The following is a 13,003-nucleotide window of genomic DNA, read 5'->3' as shown; positions in this document are numbered from 1 at the left end:
TTCAAATTTCCAAATAAGAAGAGCGATGTATATAGTTTTGGAGTTGTGCTGCTAGAACTTATTTTCTGGCAAAATGCATATTATCGATCAACCATCAGGCCGAGGAATTCGTATTGTTGATTGGGTATGATTTTAAACCCAAACACCACACATACTGCGTTATTTTAGTTGGCCAGTGTATTTGTTTAGTATGACCAAATTGTTGGTTGGGCATGATTTTCTCCGAATATTACATAACATTTTTACTATTTAGCTTGCACTGTTATTTATCTTTCGTTTCTCTTACTACAATGGTGGAACACTCTATAGGTGTAAAGATTGTTGACAAAATGCATTGATGGAAGGCATGGTTTTTGCCCAGCTGGATTCGTTGGTGTTTCTGCCATTCGTGTCATAATTCCTAGTTCTCTCAGGTTAACCTGCAACATTCCCACATCCATCCTTGTAGAGTTACATGAACTTTAGGAAATACAAATAAAGGGGTACCACTGGATACATATATGCATATATCTATGCAAAATAGCATAAAAAAAAACACAAAATGAAAGCAACATTTAAATAAGCAAGTGATTTAAATAAAAACATTACATGTTAATGAACAATAACTGTCAAAACAAAATAAAAACTGAGTAAAAAAAATCTAAAGAAAGTAAAATTAAGCAGATCAGTTCAATCTACAAAGTACGGAAGTTTAAAATTAAGCTACACAGGCACGTGAACCATATTAAAATACCGATCTGACTTAGATTTTATGTCTTTAGTACCAATATTGCAAAGTTTCTCCACAAGTCTTTTCAAGACTGACAAAAGAGTGACTTCGACTTCTTTTAAGTTAGATTCTATATAACTTTAAGGCCCCATTTGATGACAAGGAAGTGGTAAATTCACTATGAAAAAAAAATGCTGGAAAAAGATACGGGATGAAATTTTTTCCTCTTCCAATATGAAGTCTTGTTTGATGACATGGTAGTTTTTTGCATGGTAAAATTAATCCTATTTGATACACATGATAGTTTTTTGCAGGTTAAAATTAACCATGTTTGATGCATATAGTAAAATATATGAGAGACTTTTTTCAAGACCGTTGTAGTTGTTTTTTTTTTTGTTCTCCAATTTCACGTGGAAACTGATTGGAAGATCTTCCAAAATGAGAAATCGCCATATACCGATAAACCTGAGTAAAGGAGCAGCCAAGAGGGAAGAACAGAAATTTCCTGTTGAAGATGGTGCCTGAAGGCATGCGTGTGAAGAAAGAGAGAGCCAGAGAAGAGAGGAACGACAGAGCAAGAGAGCAAGAGAGGAGAGGAAGGAGAGAGCGAGAGAAGAGAAGAACGAGAGACCAAGAGAGGAGAGGGGAAGAGGCGACAGAGGGGAAAGAGGAGAGAAAACAAGATTTTTTTGAGAGCCCTAATGGCTCTCAAAAAATCTGCAGTAAAAAATACGAGCTCTGAGGTCGGACTTTTTTGCAGGTGAATTTTACCGTCATCGTACACATTTTGTAGGTGAAGTTTTGCGGCGTTTGATGCACATACCACTCACCGGGGTAAATTCCCCCCCGATGCAAGATTTTTTCTGTGCATCAAACGGCTCCTAAAGAAACAACAAAAGTCACCGTCTAACTTTTGGTTGAGTAACAAATGATGGCTCACTTTTGGGGGATGAACAAAGAGGCGATTCAACATTGGAGGGTAATTCTTACACCCACCACAGCTAGTAAGCCACTCAACATCTGACATTAATTGTTACACCTACCACCATAGTTGGCCGACTCACCGAGTTGGCTCGAGAATCACCCAAGTCAACTCAGATAGCTAGAAAACCCAACCACGAGTTGAGGTTGGCCCACCTCACCCCTTGACTCATCTTGACTTGCTTGATTTAGGATGTGTTAAAATTCGACCGAGTGGACGACAAGTCAACTCATTGACCCCGTGACTCGTCATCAGCTGATCCGATTCTGAGTCATGAATTTGCCAACTATGATATGCGCCAAACAATGTACATAAAAATTATGCATCAGATGGTATAATAACCAGCATACGTTCATTAGTAAAACGAGGAGTTGCATAGAAGAACAAAAAATTAAAAAGGTGGTGAAAAAATTAAAAGTAAAACAAAAAAAGACATTTTTTTAAATCTTCAATTTTTTTTTGGTACATATCTGTTGTGCAAACCACCGTTGTGCATGCAACTCACTCTCCATCTCCTACATCACGGATGATAAAAATCTTGCCTTTGAAATTCACTGCAAGTCTGCAACTCATTCCTGCATAACAACTCACCTTCCACGGTGCGCTGAACAGCCCTCAATACTGGGCAGGGGGGGAGGCAAAGGGAGCGGGCAGGGGCCATGGCCCCTCCTCGGATTTTAAATAAATAAAAAATTTGCTTATAAAATTTAAAAATTTTAGTTTAACTTATATAAAAGTTTTTAGTTTAACTTATATAAAAATTTTGAAAAACTGTATTTCGGTTCGTCCCAGTAAAAATTTTGAAACTACAGTCAACCCCTCAGGCTCTGCCCACCGCATAGCAAAACAATTCACGAAGGGGCAGTAAAATGCCTGTGGTAAAACTAAAAGGATCGGCCTGAAATGCCATTCGACGAACTGGGAAACATAACAAAAAACAAACCATAGATGATTCCACTAATCTAAGGCAAGAAAATCAAAGGAGGACACCCTCCTTCCAAGAACTTAATGCCCCCAACTCTTACAGGAAAATGGAAAATCATGGCTACTTTCTCAAGGGCCTGCGGAGGAAGAGAAAACAATTTCCATGTTCCAATCTCTTTATCATTTACCACTATGCGGTATGGGCCTGAAGAAGAACTTTTCTGGAAACAACTTAGCAGAATGCAATTGCTGAAAGCATCAGATAAAAATACCATACTTTTCCATTCCATTGTGAATAATGAAAGATCTAAGAAGAAGGTCGCTGTAATGGAGGTAAGAGGCACAGGGGGTGGAAGAAGCTCAAGCAATCCTTGATGCTTGTTAAGAACTTTCTGCTGACTTTTTCAATGAAATCTGGCCTGAAAGTGATCTCTGGGAGGAATTATGTGCTGGTCCTCGTGTACGGATTTCTCCTGCTTTATGGGAATTTTACCGTTTTGTTTTTCATTGAATTTGGAAAAAATCCCTCCCCGGCCAAAAAGTCGGACCTACCGGCCTGTGCATCAAACGTTACCTAAATTCCATGGTGCAATGAATATTTCAGGCTACCGCCCTATTGCGTTGTGCAACTATAAAATAATAACCAAAGTAATGGCGGAGAGAATTAAGTCCTGATCAAAATTATTGGGGAAGGGCAGGGGGATTTTTTTTTCCGGGCCGGCTCATCCAAGATCGTGTTTTGCTGGTCCATGAGATTGTGAGCAACTTGAAAAATAGTCGAAGTAAAACTATTTTCTATGGGTTGGGCCTGTGATAGTGTAAATTGGTTGTTCCTGGAAAAATCGAAGAGGTATATTTGTTTTTGTGAGACTTGGGTTGCATAGGTAATGAAATGCATTGTTTGCTTTTGTTTTCAATGGTTGTGTTGCGAGGGGGAGTACTCTGATAGTCATAGGGGCCTCCGTCAAGGTGACCCGCTGTCTCTTCTTCTGTTCCTGGTTATAATGGAAATTCTACCAAGAAGGCTGTGATTGGAAATCGATCATGGGAATCTTACAGTTCTGAAAATTGGAAGGGGAATAAATTGACTTTCTGGTATTTTCTTTGCTGATGATGTGATCTTGTTGAGCTCCACGGATAGTAGGTCTTTGAGGTGTGTGAACACAGTTTTTGATCAATTTGAAATGATGGCTGGCTTGAAGATTAACCAAAGTCATTCCTCTTGGAGTTGGAAGGGGCTTATGTGGGGATGGAAATAAGTATCTGACCTTGTTTCTTGGACAGTAGGTGATGGGAAAGAGATAAACGTCTGGTCTGAACTCTGGACAATGGGGATGGGATTCTTGTGCTATATTTTACAATGTGTGCATCCCCTCATGAATGTGGACTATTAATTAAAAGTTAGAAGAAGTGGTTCACTCAAAAAATGCATGGGATGAGGGAAGATTGTGGGGTCCTTGGGTCCCTTTGGCCTTCAAGAGCGTCGGCCTGGATACAAACAAGGACTTTATGGTTTGGGCTGAGTCGGATGAGTGCAATCTGAATTGAGTGGAAATATATGATCATATTAGAATGAAGAATTCTAGAGAAAAAGAGGGGAGTCAGGGTCTGGAGAAATGAGGAGGTGGAATGGGCAAAGTGAACTCTGTATATTGATATGAAAGACATAACTCTTACCAAGATTGGTAAAGAAGTTTGGAGTTCCCTTTGCTAATTGATGTCCTCTTGGTCAAAAAGGGAAGGAATCAATTGTTCATGCCTTCATGCAGTGCTCCAATGCAAGATCATTTTGGAGATTCATTGGGGACAAATTCAATGTAATGGTAAAGTTCAAACTTTATTTGGGTGAGTTTAGGGACTGGTGGTGGCACATACAGTTTGCTGGAAGATAAGTTTGGGTGTTTAGGTGCAATTTCTAGAAGTTAATAATGTCATTTTCTTTTATTATAACTAGTCTGGGTCTTCTTGAATATTTCTTTTTTTGTGTTGGACTGTTTCCATATTGTTCTCTCTATTGTCATGTCTTTTAACATGAGATTAGGGTTATCATGAATAGATTTTTTTACTCTCTCTCTCTTCCTCACGTTCTCTCCTCCTTTTTCCTCCCTAACTCTCTAAATGACATGGTATCCGAGTGGTGAAGTCTTGTGAGCCTCTTGACATCGAAATCTCCTCTATGATGTTGAGTTCTCTTCCTATTTCGTTTCTCAACATCTGATGCATTTGAGAGGTATGCCATTTTGGTTTGTGGTTACCTAATACGACATAGGGTTTTCTAAAACCCTAGGTCGATATGCTGTTGAAGTCGATGGTGGAGTTTTGTTGATCTTCTTGTTGAATGGCCTCTAAGCTCCCATGCTCAAGGATCTTGGTTGCTGTTGAATGATAATGGAGTTGACGTCATGGAGGCTGCACCATGAGACCATGAATAACATGCAAGTCAGTAGTTGTTGAAGTCGTTTTATGACTTCGACTCTTGCGGACCAAGCCTATCATCAAATGATTGTTGTTGTACCAATCTGATAAACAAATCACCATAGTATTCAAGCCAGCTAGAGCCAATCGTTGTATGTCCTGCTGGTCTTTCATCTTCAAGGCTGAAGAAAAAATATATTAAGTTTGTTCGGATTGCAAGATTCCATAGTTGAAGTTGTCGTCATTATTTATGTTCCTTTCTGGTGTCTATTGGTATGCATCTCTTCGTTTGGAGGAGCTGATATGAAATCTGTATGCTGGTGATGTGATATATTTTTTTATTTCTTCTCTCATGGATATTGGATGTTGCGTTGGTATAAAAATTTTGTCTTTAATGCTAGCCACTAACATAGATTATTTTCAGTAGGATTTGTTAATTTCTACATTGCTGATTTCTAATAGGTTTCTTGGGCTATACTTCAATCAGAATTAAATTCTTTGTATTGGTGGTGATTTGGGACATCTTATAGTTGTCTATTTACGTTCAGTTGTGTAGTTCTAATGGCTACAAATAAAAATAATGATCAAGGGGCCGAATACAAGGCCTTTTTGAATCCCTTTTCCAATGAGTCGATACTTAAGCTTGATGGCTCTAATTATAAAATATGGTCTCGTACTTTCTTGATGTTTGTGGAGGGTACAATAAAGATCATATTATTGAAGAAGATGAACCTGCACATAGAACTGGGAAGTATACCACATAGAAGTTAAATTATTAATAGTGCCCAGCCCCATATTGCTAGTGAACTTTGTTATTACAGGGCTGCTACGTGCATGTGGGAGTCTCTACTAAAAACATACTCCTAGGAGAAGAATGTGAGCCGAATCTCATAGGTGGGATAAGAAAACTTCAAGCTTCAACAAGGTGATCATCACTTAACCCAGTATTTTTCTGCAGTTAAGCCATTGTATGAGAAGTTGCATGGTTTCTTATAGGGCTGTCTCCATATTACTCTATGGCAAATGCATAGATGATGACTGGCTCAAAAATACCTGATTTGGATGAATCTTATAACCAGTTGAGTTGCCTCGTGGTTTCCTTGTCTCAGAAGTCTATTGATTCCTCCATTTTTGCTTTGGCTGTTTCAGGGGGTCGTCAACGTGGATCATTCTTCTCTACCCGTAGAAGGGGAGGTGGCAGAGATTTTGGAGGTCGAGGCCGACTCTAATGCACTATTTGTTGCAAATCAGGGCATCTGAAAAACAGGTGTTGGGACAAACGCTGTTGACCTCCTACTTTGACTTTATCCCCTTCGTCTACTACACAATCAAATAAGCCTGTGGCCAAGGTTGTTTAGGTCAATTCCTGAGAGCTTGGTTGAAATAATTATGATGAGTCGTGCTGAGTATGAATAGCTCCTTGCACAAAAGACTCTTCCATGTCAGCTTCTGCATTTACTGCGGTCTCCAACTCTGCCTTCCCAGTAAAGTTTGGATGGTTAATTCTGGTGCATTCAAAATTTTTTGTGGCAATTCTTCAAGTTTTACTAATTTGTACTCTTATTCTCCTTCTCGAATGTGAGTCTTGCGGATGAGAGGTTGTCTCCAATTGAGGGACAAGGAGATATTCACTTGTCTCCTGACCTACACATTTAGAGGGTGTTACACACCCCAAATTTTTCTAAGAACCTATTGTCTATGAGCCAACTTATAAAGGAACTAAATTGTCGTGTGATTTTTTATCATGACTCTTGTGTTTTTCAAGACTTACTAACTAGGAAGAAGATTGGTGGAGGCCATGAAGAGGGAGGCATTTACTATCTTGCTACTCTAGATAGAGTATCTTCCTCATCCGTTGAGTCAGATTCATGTTGGTTTCAGTTGGACTTCAGGCTGGGTCACCCACTTTTCAATAAACTTCATCAATTGTGTCCACAGATTCCTTCTTCAACTATCTTCTAATGTGAAGCTTGTCAACTGGAAAAGCATCATCACAGTTCTTTTCCTTCAAGTAAGAGCCTATCAAGGCAAAGGCCTTTTAAGCTCATTCATGTAGATGTTTGGGGGTCTAGTCAGGTCTCAAGTTTGTTTTTATTCAAATATTATCTTGTCATTGTTGATGATTTTTCTGGAATGTCTTGGGTCTTTCTTTTAAAAGAAAGGTCAGTGGTGTTGTGTATTCTCAAATCTTTCATTATTGAAAAAAACGACTCAGTTTGAGGTTTTAATCAAAACTGTTTATGCTGATAATGCTCATGAGTTTAAATCTGCACATTTACTTCAATTCTACAAAGATCATGGCATTTTTCCTCAATATACTCACCATACCTCACAACAAAATGAAGTTGACGAACGAAAGCATCGGCACCTTTTAGATGTTGCTTGTACCATTATACTCCAAATGAACTTGCTTGGGGGATGCTATGCTGGCTACTTGTTATCTCATTAACCGAATGCCCTCGTCGTCTATTGAGAATAAAATCCCTATACAAGTCCTATTTCTACAAAAACCTCTCTTTGCTTTACCTCAAAGTATTTAGGTGCTCATGTTTTATGCATATTCTTGGTTTAGGAAGTGACAAACTTTTAGCCCAAACTATCAAATGTATCTTTTTAGGATACCCAAGAAATAAAAAAGAGTACCAGTGCTATGATCCCCTCACCAAGAAACAATATATAAGTGTGGATGTTACTTTTTTCGAGTCTCAAACATACTTCCCTAGTCGTGCTCCTTCTCAAAATACTGAGGTACCATCTCTTCATTTGCTTGTTCCTCCGGTTTCTTTGGAGTCTATTCCAATTTTGTCCTCTCATACTGGCAATGATGTCTCTCAATTCCATGATCCACCTCCTGTATATATACATTGTGACACCACCTCTCATGATTGTCCATTGTTTCTTTCTCAAAAGGTAAGTATGTTTGTTAACTTTGAGACTCCTAATGATGTTCCCTCTAACTATGTTTGTTAACTTTGAGACTCCTTATGATGTTCCCTATGTAGTTGGTGATCTTATAATTAATGATGATTTATCCATTGTTTTGAGGAAAGGGAAACAATAGTATACCATTACCTGATTTCCAAGTTTGTTGCTACTAATAAACTTGGCAAACATGTGCAACTGGCAAAAGGCTATAGAAGAAGATATGAAGGCATTGGTATCTCAAGGAACTTGGGATCATGTTCATCCTCCTTCATATACAAATATAGTCAGCTCCAAGTAGGTATTGACCATTAAATATCACTCAAACATATTAGTGGAAAAGTACAAGGCACAACTAGTTGTCAAAGGGTACACCTTGTAACAACCCGACCCACTCCTAGGCTCGAGCCCCTGGTTCGACGGATCCCAACCCGTCCCTTAGCAATTTCGGCTCCAACCATAAAAAGGTTAGGAACCAAGACAATCATCTCATTAATGGTCTCCCTTTATAAGCCATTGAAGATTCCTCACAATCTTCGATACATGACTAAACTTTTACAATCCACCCCCCTTAAGGCACGCACGGCATGGGACCCTAGGTCCAAATGTTGAACCGGCTCTGATACTACTGTAACGACCCGACCCACTCCTGGGCTCGGGCCCCTGGTTCGGCGGATCCCAACCCGTCCCCTAGCAGTCCTGGTTGCTAACCCTTTTGGGGTTGAAACTAAAACTGTTAGGGGGCGGGTTGGGATCCACTGAACCAGGGGCCCGAGCCTAGGAGTGGGTCAGGTTGTTACACACCTAAACATATGGTATTGACTTCTTTGAGACCTTTTCCCTTGTTGTTCGATTAGGATCTATTTGTTTGGTTATCACCCAAACATATGGTATTGACTTCTTTGAGACCCTTTCCCTTGTTGCTCGATTATGAACTATTTGTTTGGTTATCTTTGCAGTTGTTTATCCTGGATGGAACTTATATTAGCTTGATGTTAAAAATGTTTTTCTCTATGGGGATCTTTCTGAGACAGTATATATGTAATAACCTCCTAGCTTTGAGTGACATAAGAATGTTCCAAAATATGCTTATTGAAAAAGATGATCTATGGTCTCAAACAAAGTGCACAAGCTTGGTTCCACAAACTCCCGATGACTAGTTGTGGTTTTCAACTATCTCCCTATGATCACTCTTTGTTCATTAAGAAGAGTGAAAGAAGTATTGTAGCAATGGTTGTGCATGTGGATTGTATCACTTTGACAAGTGACAAGGAACAAAAGATTCCAGAAACCAAGAAGTATCTACAAAACCACTTTGTTACCAAAGACCTTGGTCCTCTTAAAGTGTCCAAGATCAGACAATGAGTTGTTCATTCTCAAAGAAATTCTGTACTTGATTTATTACAAGAGATAGGCAGGCATGTTTGGAGTACTGTACTTGATTTATTACAAGAGATAGGCAGGCATGTTTGGAGTAAAACTTGCAAACATCCCAATGAATTTCAAAATTCACCTTCATGGTGATGAATCAGAGCCTATAAACAGGACATCGTACAAGTTGTTTTTTGGAAAGCTTCTATATGTGACTGTTACTAGACCGGATATATCCTTGGTCATTGGGAAGCTTAGCCAGTTTATGGACAAGCCTAGGATAGTTCGCTCGGAAGTAGCCTTGATGATGTTGAAGTTTCTAAAGTCAACTCCAGGGAAGGGCTTCTTATTTCAGAAGGGATCTTCTCTAAATATAAAAGCATCCTTTGATGCTGACAATGCAGGTTGAGTTGATGATAGGAAATTTACTATTGAATTTTGTGTATTTCTTGGGAGCAATCTTATGTCATTGAGGAGTAAGAAGCAAACAGTAGTGGCCAGGTCTAGTGTAGAGTTAGAAAATCGAGCTATGGCTCAAAATGTTGCAAACATGACATGGATAAGATCTGTGTTGGATAGTCTTGGTATTCAAGTAAAATTACCAATGGAGATGATGTGTGATACTAAGGTGGCTACACATACTATACTGTTAACAATCTATTCATGAAAAGACAAAACATATTGAAGTAGATTGTACATTTGTAATCTTGTGCTCGCGTCCACCATTCTTGCTGCTTCAAAAGGGCAAGTTGCAGATATGTTTACCAAACATGTTTCAATTGGAGATTTTATTAGATGTTATAACAAGTTGAGCATGATATATATTTGTGCTCCAAGCTTGAGGAGGAGTGTTGGAAGATATGTTTAGGTGGTTATTTGCAATTTCTAGAAGTTAATAATGTTCTTATTCTTTTATTATGGTTAGTATAGGCCTTCTTCAATACTTTTTATGTTTGTGTTGGACTATTCTTGTAATTTGATTTCTCTACCGTAATCTCTTTTAACATGAAATTAGGGTTATCGTGAATAGGACTTTTATTCTCCCTCTTCTTCCTCCCTAGCTCTCGAAATGACACAGTTTAAATCCAAATGGGCGAGAAGGGGTTGACACTTATGTTTTCCTATGATGGTTTGGAAGATGTGGATGTTGAGAAATAGAAGAGTTTATGATGGGGAGGCAATGCTGAAATTCTTCCAATTTCAAGCTCTACGGGAAGATGTTAAAACATAGTATAATGAACTCAAATTGGGGAATGGCAAATAAACATAAGACCTTGGTATGGCTGGATTATGGAATTCGTCCTGACCCATGGCCATTTGATGGGTTCGATTTGGTTATCCACTTTGTTTGCAGATGGTTTGGAGATTCTCGGAAAGTCGGCTATTGGGTGAAGAAACGTGATGAAGCACATCCTATGCTGGTGTCTGCGGTGTCCCAGCCAACATAAGTTGGAATGCAAAAGAAGTTTTAATTGGAAGTCTGTGAAGTTTACATTGATTCCATCGAGTGGTGGGTATTTTGGCAGCTCTAGTGGGATGTAGAAATTCATACGTGAAAGAGATCAATCAAGTTCCTCATAGTCTCAGGGATCAAAATTTTGTGGGGAAGGTTTTTGTTCTGGTTGATTGTAATCAAGGCAGCTCAAGTTTTGCAAGGTAGAATTGATTTGCACTGTTGTTGTGAATGATCTACTCCATAAAACAGTCCAAGATATTCTTTGTTCATTTTTTGATTCCTTGAATAAATTTAAGGGAGTGATCCTCTCAACCGATTTGTCGGGGGCACTCTGCGGTAATGGCCATTCATCTATCAAGAAAAGATAATGTCCAAATGTAAATAAAAACGAAGTTTGGCCACGTAGAAATGGTAAAAAGGGACTGCGGCGAGCACCTGTGAACATAAAGCCACGAACCATGGAAAATAAAAAGCAGTCAGAATCACAATTTACAACCATAGCAGGACTCGCAGCCTATCCTTCCTCATATACATTAAAAACTAATAGGTTGAAAACTGAAGCAATACAATTTGGAACAAAACCATCGATCAACATATAGAAACAAACATACACGACGAGGCATTGGAACAAGCTAAACCTTGGATCTACCAACCAAGAGAGAGAAACAAAATCCCAAAAAGATAATGTGAGCAAAATCCCCAGCAAACAGTGGGCCGTGAAGTTTCCACCTAATTCGCTAATAGCCAACACTAGGGATGTCAACTGATCAGATTTATCTTTTATCATATCCGATTTTTCGGATATTCATATATTCGGATTCGGATGAGGATTCGAATTCGGATGAGAAGAAATTTATACCGTATCTGAATTCGATCTACATCTGAATCCGATTAGTTATATTTGAATCCGATCCGAATCCGATTTTAAAGTTATATCCGAATCCGATCTGAATCCAACTTTTAAATTATATCCGAATACGATCCGTATCCAAATTTTAAGTTATATCTGAATCTGATCCGAATCCAATTTTTAAGTTATATCTGAATCTGAACCTGAGCTTGTTGAGTTGGTGTTCCCACGTTTTGAACTTGTGACCTATCAATGGTTGGATAAAAGATTTAGCCAAATGCACCAACTTTAAATTATAACTTAAAAAGAATATAAATGGTATATGAATGAATAATCTAATTAAGAGGTAATGACTTTTATGAAGTTGCATATAATAATAGTCAAATAGTTACCATATACATCATTTAACTTAAAGTATTTAAAACTATTAACTTAAAGTATTTAAAACTATGTCACATAAAATTAATTAATTAACAATTCATATTATATTTAATTAAACATTTTTGTGTAAACAAGCAAACTATTATAGTTAAGGCATCAACTAAATAGGATATCTAAAATAATGTATTTATTTAATTAAAAATAATAAAAAAACTTGGATAAAAAAATTTCGATAAAATTAGTATTTTAAAAATTATGAAAATTAATCACAAATAAATATATTTAATATGAAACAACTATTGGTAAGTTTATCGTATATAGAAAAAATTAAAAAATTATGTTTTGGCTTTATTTAAAATTTTAAAACTATAGTTTGACTCTTGCAACAAAAAACAACTCGTAAGTTTATCGTATATTAAAAAAAATAAAAAATTATGTTTTTGCTTCACTTAAAATTTTAAAACTATAGTTTGACTTTTGCAATAAAAATTCCTTAATCAATCCTTATTCTAATGTATTTAAAGAAATGAGTTTAAGTGTGTCATCTAAACATCGAACTAATTATTTAAAACTAATTAAAAAACCATATTTTCACATATGCAATTCTTTCAAAACATTTTTTATGAGGTGTTGTACTCATTATAAATGACATTTTGAGTTCTGTCTCAGTAGTTGGGACATGAAGTTGATTTTGTCAATGTTGATAATTGAGAAAAAATGATGATGGAAGCATCTCAATTAATAGTAAAAGAATAAAATACTTTTTTTTTCTTTATTTTTATGAGCGAAATCAACAGTTAAGATCATTCTTAGTGGGTCAAACATTTAAGAGTCTGCACCTACCTAATTCTTTTTTTTTTACTAGTATATTTGACTTTCATATTTTCTTCGTAATAATTGTTAAATCAGGTGACTTATATTATTTTTCATTAAAAATATATTATTTAATGATTTTTTCTTATTTCATTGAGTTACCGTAAAAAGAGTGTTCAA

This window comes from Nymphaea colorata, chromosome 2 (genome assembly GCF_008831285.2).
Source record: "Nymphaea colorata isolate Beijing-Zhang1983 chromosome 2, ASM883128v2, whole genome shotgun sequence".
NCBI lineage: Eukaryota > Viridiplantae > Streptophyta > Magnoliopsida > Nymphaeales > Nymphaeaceae > Nymphaea > Nymphaea colorata.
This window is presented reverse-complemented; position numbering follows the sequence as displayed.